General features: G+C 41.3%; 1 non-coding gene across 1 annotated transcript; it reads right to left on the bottom strand.

Moving 5' to 3' along the window:
• Nucleotides 1–6,173: 6,173 nt before the first annotated feature.
• LOC131219861 (small nucleolar RNA R71) lies at nt 6,174–6,280 on the bottom strand. The gene has a single exon (XR_009158502.1). It is a non-coding gene; the product is annotated as a small nucleolar RNA R71 (small nucleolar RNA).
• Between the last annotated feature and the right edge of the window lie 4,750 nt (nt 6,281–11,030).

The raw sequence follows: 11,030 nt of genomic DNA, 5'->3' as shown, positions 1-11,030 counted from the left end.
CTCGAAGAGAGCCTCAATATCCTCAAAATTCAAACTCCGATGATATTGATGGACCTTTGATTGAATCGAATTCGGACCAAACTGTCCAGCAAGCTTTTAGGAAATTTCTCTTTAAATAGTTCGAGGAATTGAGTCTCCCTCGATAATATTGATATTCAAATATTGATCATATCTAATCTAGGTCGATATCATCGAATTCGGACAATGTAATGTCCAACGAACTTATAGGAAAATCTATTATAAAAGATTGATGAATAGAACTAGGTATCGATATCATCGACATTTGAAATCTGATGACATCGTTGGAGGATTGATAATATCGAAGCCAGCTGTCTCATTCTTAGCCTGCTCTCTTGTTTTTCATTATCAAGAAATTGAATCGTGGTTCAATGAAATCGAAGTTTGAAATCCGATGACATCGAAGCATGTTCAATATGATCGAGCTATGTATAAGAGATTTAACTGTAATTGTCAGAAGAGTTCATATCATCAATCTGTCCCTTGATGTCTTCGAAAGTATACGTTCGATGATATCGAAGATGGCTCAATGGTATCAAACTCTGTAAAAAAATCTGACTATTTTATTACTCTTGGATCTCTTTGCCTATTTAAGGAGAGCTTGCTATTGGTTGCAGTATTGAGAAAATATAGAGAGCCTTGAGAGAGTCCTGTATACTATTTACCCTAAGCTCTTTTTCTCATAGGAGTTCTTCCTCCAATCCACTCTCATCATTAATATTCAATAAAGTGGATTGGGGAATGAACTTCCGCATTCAAGGATCATCCAGCTACCACCTCAATGACAAATCATGGAGCTAGGATACATTGAATGCTTAAATGCTTGTAATCACTCCGTCTCTAAAATAGGAAAATATTTAATAGAGTAGGATTTCAACATAACCTTCACCCAACCCATCGCCTTACATTGGAGCATCATAAGTGTTGCGGATCAAGGGAGCTGAAGATTCTTCGTCATCAAAGGTGGAGATCTTCATCAACATGCTTAATGGGGCTCATTTACTTATATATAAGTCATTAAAGTCTGGAGACCTTGCTGATCATTCCTTTGTGTAGGATTGGGTCACAGGTGACTCTCACCCCTTTCAAGTCTTCATAGGAGGCCTCCGACGGGAGAATACGTGTGGGTGCTATGTGTTGACTCTTGCTCTTGGTGAGTATAAACTTAGTCCTTAGTGTAGGTCCTTTACCTATGTGGCTTAAAACCTAGGTATTGTGTGTTAACCTTTGCTCTTGTGTAGGGCATAAACTCTAGGTTCCTTCTGTGGATCATTGGCCTGTGTGGCCTAAAACCCTAGATTCCTTGTGTGGATCCTTCGCTCATGTGTAGAGCATAAAACCTGGGTGCTGTGTGTTGACCCTTGCTCCTGTGTGGGGCATAAACTTGTGTCTCATGGAGACAGGTCTAGGTTCCTTGTGTAGGTCTTATAGTCAATCTTGTGTAGGTTGTGAAGGTTAGAGGTGAACCTGATTTAAAACCTCCTTTAGTGAGATCCGGTACACTCAAGGGTTGAGTGCGTCCACCGGAAGTGGAGTAGGCATGTAGCCAAACCATTATAAATGTCTGTGTTTGGGATTAATATTTTCACCTTACTATTTTTGTTTACTTCGAATGTTCTCATAAAGTATGCTCACATGATTATTTAGAACTGATAAGAATCACATCCCACACACACTCACAGTCATATCACTCATTCATCGTAGACTAAGCTTGCATACTGATTAAATACTGGATAGTCTTATGATTGGATCTTCTATTTAGCTTGGAAGCCATTAGAGTTCACTTGAGGTCATCTTGATAGGAGTTTGTTAAATCAGGATTATGTCAATAGGATTTTAAATCATCATAAAAAATTTTAAAGTCCTATTCACCCCCCTCTAGGACACTTTGACTTATTTCCACTTTACTAAAGCGGGCTTTACCATAATTTCAATTGGTATCAAAGTGGGTCTCTCTTAAGGACTTCACCGCCTAGAGAGTGATCTTGACAGAAGTTAGAATCATGGCCAAAGGAGAGGGCTCATCTGTAACTAGACCTCTTGTCTTTGATGGTTCAAACTGTGCCTACTAGAAGGCTAGGAAGCATTGTTTTCTGAGATCTTTGGATCATGATGTTTCGGACATTATTAAAAATAGATATGTGCCCCCAACCGATCAAGTGGTACTTGAAAATGGCACAACTATCTCCAAACCAAAATCCAAAGAAATGTGGATTGCATTTGACAAAGAAAAGAAAACCTCTAAAACTAAAGCAATGAATGCCATTTACTGTGTTGGGTCCCAAGAAGTTTTTAATCAGATCAGTATATGTGGAACCTCTAAAGAAGCATGGGACTTGTTGGAAACAAGTCATGAGGGATCCAATAATAAAAAGATCTAAACTACAATTCCTAACATCACAGTTTGAAAGTCTCAGAATGGAAGAGCATGAGACCTTCATTGAGTTCTTCACAAAATTGAACAACATCTGCAATTCCACGGGTGGATTAGGAGAAAAAGTTTCGGTCCCTAAAATATGTAGAAAAATTCTAAGATCCTTACTGGAACCGTTCAACTCGAAAGTTACAACCATTGAAGAATGTAGAAACATGGATGAAATGAAAGTAGAAGAACTAGTAGGTTCCTTACAAACATTTGAACTACATTTCAAGCAAACTCCTAAACTGTTGAGGGTCAAATATTGCATATCAGACCCATTTATTACATAGATTTACACACATGATACCGCTTAATGGCCTGATTAATCGTGTTTATAATGCAGAGTGTATGTACGAGCCTGGACCGAAAAGGGTGCTTAAAGCATGGACTTAACGCTCTAATGAGACCAAAGCGTGGGACGGACTCTAGAGACCCAAGATCAACAGAATTACACATCAGGGACCCAAGAAAATCAAGGAATTGAAGCTCAAGTGGCCTGAAAAGTGTCCAGAATGCAAGATCATAGGGTTCCCACCATCTGATCAGTTCGAAACTTCATACGTGGCCTGAGGACCATAAATAAACCGTACACGTAAAATTTCAGCTCCTGGATCACTGTGGAAGTGGCCCAACGGACAGATCAGCCCCTTTAATCATTATGTGGGCCCCGCCTGATATCTGGATATACTCCAATTTTGGTCTCAACGCCTTAAACTACGTGTCAAAATAGATGGATGGAGCAGATTTCTTACAAGCATCACCATGGGACCCACACATGCAGTGCACGTGCAAGGTGCACAAGTGCACCGGACGAGCATAGAAAATAAGGAAGTCGGTCAGCAGGCGCTGACCGACTCAAACTTGAACTCGTCACTTACGCAAACAGCGTAACGCTGTCCGGCTTGCAGTTGGGTGAAGTGGGCCACCATCTTGATTCGGCGGTCCAATCGGGACCATCCATTGTGTGCGTAGGTGGGGTATTTACCTCACCAAGGCGGCCTTTTGAGACCATGTAAAATATTACAGAATCCTGACCGTTAAAGGCATGATGAACGGCGGAGTGGAAGGTATTGTGGGCCGCATAGAATTTGGTCCAAAAGTAGTGCTTCCCACCTGGTTTTTCGAGTAGAATGCAGTGGACGGATTGGATTTTCCAAAAAGACAGTAAAGTGGGACCCACCATTGTCACACCTCCCATCACGCATCCCGCCAAATGGTCCTCATTGCACTGAAACTGCATTGCCGCATGCCTGTGATAGATCCGAGCCGTTCATTATGTAGGTCTGCCAAAAATCTTCCAAAGGACGTTGTCCTTTTGGAAGGAAAGCAAAGAAGAAGAAGAGGAGAAGACTCCGAGTTTGGCTGATGTGCGTGAAGAACGTTTCCGCAACCAACTCGTCCGCGGACTCCGGCCTTCCGCACGGACCTCCTGCTCTATATGAGGAAAAGAGGGACGATGGCCTGAGAGAGTTTTTTGGTAGTGTGCAGCCGAGAGTCAGGGAGCAGGGAACGTGAAGGTGCTGGGCTCGGTTTTGGGCGTTCAAGGAAAAGAAGAGAAACAGGGAGGGAAAGGGAGCAGAAGCTTTGCTGCTGGACGTTGGCTGGATAAAGTGCTGGACGGTGAATCTGGGAGTTTGGCAGGGAAGCTTGAGGTGGACGTCAGCAAAGGCAGAGGTTTCTTTTTCTTCTTGTTTTCTTCTTTTTTCCTTTTCTTCTTATTTGTATTTTAATTTATTTATTTTTTCCAGCCCATCCATGTCCGGCTGAACCTCTTAGCTAGGGCTAAGAGGTGAAGCTTGTAGCCTGATGGGAGAAATGATGCTTGTGCCTTTTGATTAGATTGAAGAGATTTTTTATTTAATTTTATGGGAATATTTTTAGTTTTTAATGGCATGTTGTGACTGAAATTACAATGGGCTTGCAATGGCTTTGAATATTTCTTTCTCTTATTTTGATTATAATGTCAGGAAGCCCTGATGTTCACCATCGTCTCCTAGGCATGGTTGGATGTCGGTACCCTTCCTAACCTTCATAATCATTTGATTGGTTGGTGATTAGTTTAAATTCTGTTATTTGCTCTGTCTCCTGGGCATGGTTTGATGATGGAATCCATTCTGATTCAAATACCTTTCATCCCTTCAAAGTTATATCAGAGGAAATTTAATTTAATTCCCAAGATTCCTGATGCAGGCATAAGATCTCCCTGATCTCTACAAGTGGATCCTCTGAATCCCTAGTTTCCTTCCTCTGAATTCCTTAAATTTTTAGATAATTATTCCACAATTATTCTTTAAACTTACATTCGATTTTGATTACATCTTAGTCTAGTTCTAGTTCTACTTGGTTTCAGATAACGTACAGGTATCAGTCCCTGTGGATTCGACCTCGGTCTTACCGAGTTTATTACTACATCACAACCCTATACTTGGGGAGTGAACAAGTTTTTGGCGCCGTTGCCGGGGACTGACGGTTACGATTCTTTGAAATTAATTAGTTTTAGAATTAGGTTAGGATTAGGATTTTACTTACTTTAGGATAGAAGTTTTTATTTTATTCTGTTTTTAGAACTTAACCTGTTTTCCTGTTTTGTAGGATCCTGACATAAGTTCTTAAATTGGTAATTCCTTCCTAATTTCTCTACTTTTTCTGTTTTTAGAATTAAGGTTTAAATCTTAGAAATTTTCTAACTCTAGTAACTTCTCATCTGTAGGAAATAGAAACTAGGTTATTTCTTAACTTTCTATTCTTATTTTAGTAACTTTCTAATTTTAACTCTTTTTTGTCTCCTAGTTTATTTTTAGATTATTTTTAGTTTATTTTTGTTTAGAAACTAACCTTCCTATTTTGTAGGCCTTTAAGATAGAAATCTCTAATTTGGTAATGTCCTTCCCTACTTTCTATTTTTCAATTCTCTTTTAGTAATCTACTTTCTAGTTTAGGACTCTCTTAATTTATTTTAGAAATTTTCACTTTCTTTTAGGAATTCTTTCTTTTAGAAGCTAGTTCACTTCTATCTTTCTTTTAAAGAATTGTTCTTCTCTTTTTAGAATCTAACTTATTTTATTTTATTTTGCAGGTTTTAACTCAGGACTCCAATTTGGTAATTTCTTTCCAACTCTCTCTTTCTTGCTAGATTTTCTTAGGGTTAAGTTTTTAATTGAGGGCTGCGAGTGTTTTCATGCCCAAGTGGGCCCGTGACGACACTCGACGTCTCTTGACTGAAGGAGGATTGGTTGAGGGGTTAACTATCCATCACAGGATTAGACACCGCTCGAAATCCCCTGAGTTAACTGAGGTTATGGCTGAAGACCAACCTCCTCTACTTCCACCTAGGGTGGAGGATACCCAAGATGAGAATGAGGTGCAACAGGCACCCCCGCCTCATACTTTACGAGATTATCTACAACCGGCGGGAGTGAGTATGCCCTCATGCATGATTTTTCCTGAAAATACAGGACAAATAGACATCATGCCAGGAGTTATCCAACTCATTCCCAAATTCCATGGACTTGAATCTGAAAGTCCATATTTACATTTGAAAGAGTTCGATGAGATAATAGCTACATTATGTTTTCCTAATGTATCTGAGGATACAATTAGGCTGAAACTCTTTCCTTTTTCCTTAAAAGAGAAAGCTAAGACGTGGTTACATTCACTGCGTCCTAGATCCATTGGCACATGGAACGACATGCAGAGGGAATTCATAAAAAAATTCTTCCCACATCATAAAACGATTACCCTCAGAAAAGCAATCATGAACTTTGCCCAAAAGGAAGATGAAACATTCTTCCAATGTTGGGAAAGGTTCAAAGATTTGGTCAGTTCATGCCCACAACACGGATTTGAAACGTGGCGCATTACAAATTTTTTCTATGATGGACTGACATCTTCCATGCGCCAAATGGTGGAGACAATGTGCAATGGAGAGTTCATCAACAAAGATGTTGACGAGGTATGGGATTACCTCGATAGTCTCTCTAAAAAAACACAATCATGGGACTATTACCCAATGGCGAACACCACGTCTAGGCCGACTCAATTAAAGGAGAAAGGTGGGTTATATCTTTTGAAAGAAGAGGATGATCTCAAGTGTAAAGTGACTACGCTCATAAGGAAAGTTGAGGCCATGGAAGAAAAGAAGGATAAGGTCAATGAAATTGTTTGCGGCATCTGTGATTGCAACATTCACACAACTGAAAACTGTCCTACAATACTTGCCTTTCAAGGAGTGTTGAATGAACAAGCCAATGCCGTAAATAATTATCAAAGACCTTTTACTGGACCTAACTCCAACACATACAATCCTGGCTGGAAAAATCATCCAAACTTCAGTTGGAGAAATGGACAAATGGCAACTCCTCCAGGTTTCTTCAATCAAAATCCAAATCAAGTGAAACCTCAAGAGGAACCGGTTCAAAATCCCATACAAGAGCTGGCTCAGGCAATGCGGGGAATTACAGATTTTATGCAAAAGATAGACTCTCGTATGATGGTTATAAAAAAGGGGATGCTTCCTGCACAACCTCTCCCCAATCCTAAACCGCAGTACGAGAGTAATGATCCCAGCTCTTCAAATCAAATGGGGCATGCTAAATCCATCACCACTCTTAGGAGTGGGAAGATCATTGATAAAACTCTTCCGGTTAGGCCCGAAAAGCCTCAAGAACCAGAAGAGGACAACAATGATGGATCCAGTGAGGCCCCACAAAAATTAGAACCGAAACTTCTAGAGAAGCCAGTTGCTCCATTCCCCCAACGGTTGGTTTCACCAAAACCTCTCTCTAACTCTCAGGATATCCTAGAGGTGTTGAAATAGGTGAAAGTCAACATTCCTCTACTTGATGTCGTTAAACAGATACCTTCATATGCCAAATTCCTGAAAGACTTATGCACGACCAAAAGACGAAAAATCATTCAAAAGAAAATCTTCTTGACTGAGAAAGTGAGTGTCATCCTGAAGCAAGACGTGCCGCAGAAATTCAAGGATCCCGGTAGCCCAACCATATCATGTGTAATCGGGAACCATCGAATTGATCACGCACTTCTTGACTTAGGAGCCAGCGTCAATCTGATTCCCTACTCGGTATACAAACAGTTAGGTTTGGGTGAATTAAAACCCACCCTAACCACACTACAACTTGCTGATCGCTCTGTTCGTGTACCAAGAGGGATAATTGAGGATGTGTTAGTCCAGGTCGATAGATTTTACTACCCTGTAGATTTTATCATCCTGGACGCCGAACCCATCAATAACATGAGCACTCAGATTCCCGTCATTCTTGGTCGCCCATTCCTTGCCACGTCAAATGCAATTATCAATTGCAGGAATGGTATCATGACGATGTCTTTTGGAAATTTGACATTGGAGTCAAATATTTTTTTCAATAACAGCAGCAACGCAGAGGATGATGACGATTTCCACGACATTAACATGATTGACTCTTTCGTGGAAGATACGACACCTCTAACCGTATCCTCCGACTATCTAGAGACATGCCTGGCCCACTCCCATGATTTTGATGATGACATGATTAGGGAGACGTGCGCCTTGCTTAATACTACACCGGTACTTGAAGTTAACCGGTGGAGGCCACAATTTGAAGAATTACCACAAACCGATGTAGTGCCTCTACCGTCTAACCTCAAGCCACCGAAGCTTGACCTAAAACCTTTGCCCTCTGATTTGAAATATGCCTATTTAGGTCAAGATGAGACATACTAGGTGGTGATCTCTGCCCACCTGGAGAAAGAACAAGAGAGTATGCTTATATCTACTCTCATTGAGCATAAAGGAGCCCTGGGATGGACGATAGCGGACCTCAAAGGAATCGATCCCTCGATTTGTACTCACCACATATATCTTAAGGATAATGCAAAAACCGCTCAGCAACCACAACGTAGACTAAATCCAAACATGAAGGAAGTGGTTAAAGCCGAGGTTCTTAAACTACTGGACGTGGGTATTATATACCCTATATCTGATAGTCAGTGGGTGAGTCCAACTCAAGTGGTCCCTAAGAAGTCCGGAATCACCATCGTAGCCAATGCTAATAATGAACTCGTGCCAACTAGAGTCACTACTGGTTGGAGAATGTGCATTGACTACAGGAAGTTGAATACCGTCATGAGGAAAGACCACTTTCCTTTACCATTCATTGATCAGATCCTGGAAAGGTTAGCTGGTCATTCCTATTACAGTTTTCTTGACGGGTATTCGGGCTATAACCAGATAGAGATAGCCCCTGAAGACCAGGAAAAGACCACATTTACAAGTCCCTACGGCACCTTTGCTTACCGAAGGATGCCATTCGGACTATGTAATGCCCCTGCCACCTTTCAGCGATGTATGCTTAGTATCTTTTCTGATATGGTAGGGCAATATCTAGAGGTCTTCATGGACGATTTCTCTGTTTACGGTCCATCTTTCAGCAAGTGCTTGGAAAGTCTTAAATGTGTGCTGAAAAGATGTGAAGAAAAGAACTTGGTACTTAATTGGGAGAAGTGCCATTTCATGGTTCAGAAGGGAATTGTCCTTGGGGATATCATCTCGTCCAAGGGAATCGAGGTAGATAAGGCAAAAATCGATCTTATCTCTAACCTACCTCCACCCAAGAACATCAGAGACGTGCGATCCTTCTTAGGACATGCAGGATTTTACAGGCGATTCATAAAGGACTTTAGTCTCCTCTCTCGTCCTTTATGTAATCTTCTTCAAAAGGATGCTCCGTACGAGTGGACTGAGCAATGCCAGGAAGCTTTCACCAAGCTTAAGGGCACGTTAACCACTGCACCTATCATGCAGCCACCCGACTGGAGCCTTCCTTTTGAGCTTATGTGCGACGCTTCTGATTATGCTCTTGGAGCGGTCCTAGGCCAGAGAAAAGATAAGCGGCCCTTCGTTATTCATTACGCAAGTAGAATTTTAAATTCTGCCCAGGTGAACTACTCGACTACAGAAAAGGAACTCTTAGCTGTAGTGTTCGCCTTGGACAAATTTAGGTCCTACTTGATCGGATTCAAGATCATTATCTACACAGATCATGCGGCACTTAAGTATCTTCTTTCGAAGAATGATTCTAAGCCCCGTTTGATACGATGGATCCTTCTACTCCAAGAATTTGATTTGGAAATTAAAGATAAAAAGGGAGTAGAGAACGTAGTGGCCGATCACCTTTCTCGCCTTAATACCTCTGAGTCCCTTGAGGCGACCCATATCAATGACATGTTCCCTGATGAACAGCTGTTCAGAGTCTCCCACTCACCTTGGTTCGCTGATATTGCTAATTATCTTGCTACAGGTGCCATACCGATACAGTGGACTACGCAAGATAAGAAGAAATTTTTCACCGAGGTGCGCAACTTTTTCTGGGATGATCCTTATTTATTTAAATATTACCCAGACCAAATTCTAAGGAGATGTGTACCAGACGATGAGCATCAGAGCGTCATCTCCTTCTGTCACTCAGAGGCCTGTGGTGGTCACTTTTCTACTAAAAAGACCACGGCTAAGATTCTGCAGTGTGGCTTTTACTGGCCCACTATGTTTAGGGACACTGATGAATTTTGCAAAGCTTGTGAGCGTTGTCAGAAATTGGGAGCATTGTCCCGTCGAAATATGATACCTTTGAATCCCATTCTTATCATCGAAGCATTTGATTGCTGGGGCATCGATTTCATGGGACCATTCCCCCAATCGTTTGGGAATTTGTATATTTTGCTCGCCTTGGATTATGTCACTAAATGGGTCGAAGCGATTCCGTGTCGAAAGAATGACCATCGCACAGTCATTAAATTCCTAAAAGAGAACATCCTTTCTCGATTCGGAACGGCTCGAGCCATCATTAGTGATGGGGGCTCACACTTTTGTAATAAATCATTTGAGAGCTTAATGAAGAAATACGGTATCTCTCATAAGGTGAGCACCCCATACCATCCACAGACAAGTGGACAAGCTGAGATTTCCAATAGGGAGATCAAACACATTTTGGAGAAAACGGTTAACCCAGATCGTAAGGATTGGTCAATCCGATTGACCGATGCCTTATGGGCATACCGTATTGCATTTAAAACTCCTATTGTAATGTCTCCCTTTAGACTTGTCTATGGGAAGGCTTGTCACTTGCCTGTGGAGCTGGAACATAAAGCGTACTGGGCGATCAAAAATCTTAATTTCAAACTGGACAATGTTGGCTTGCTACGCAAACTTCAATTGAATGAACTTGAAGAAATCCGGAATGATGCGTACGATAATTCGAGAATTTACAAGGACAAGATGAAAGCATTTCATGACCAACACATTTTGCGAAAATCATTCACGCCTGGTTAGAAGGTCCTTTTGTACAATTCTCGATTACATCTCTTTCCGGGTAAGCTTCGATCTCGTTGGACCGGCCCTTACATTGTTGTTACTGTTTTTCCTCATGGGGCCGTTGAGATAAGAGATCCCGACAATGGCAAGGAGTTTAAAGTCAATGGACATCGATTGAAACCATTTGTCGAGAAATTTGATTCAGAGGACATGTCCATGCCTCTGACTGATCCTGTTTACCAGGATTGATCTCCTAGTCTGATGGAGGTATAGGTAGGTTTCCTA

The sequence above is a fragment of the Magnolia sinica genome, chromosome 11 (assembly GCF_029962835.1).
Source record: "Magnolia sinica isolate HGM2019 chromosome 11, MsV1, whole genome shotgun sequence".
Taxonomy (NCBI): Eukaryota; Viridiplantae; Streptophyta; class Magnoliopsida; order Magnoliales; family Magnoliaceae; genus Magnolia; species Magnolia sinica.
Note: the sequence above shows the minus strand (reverse complement) of the source record. Positions and strands in the feature narration are given on the sequence as shown.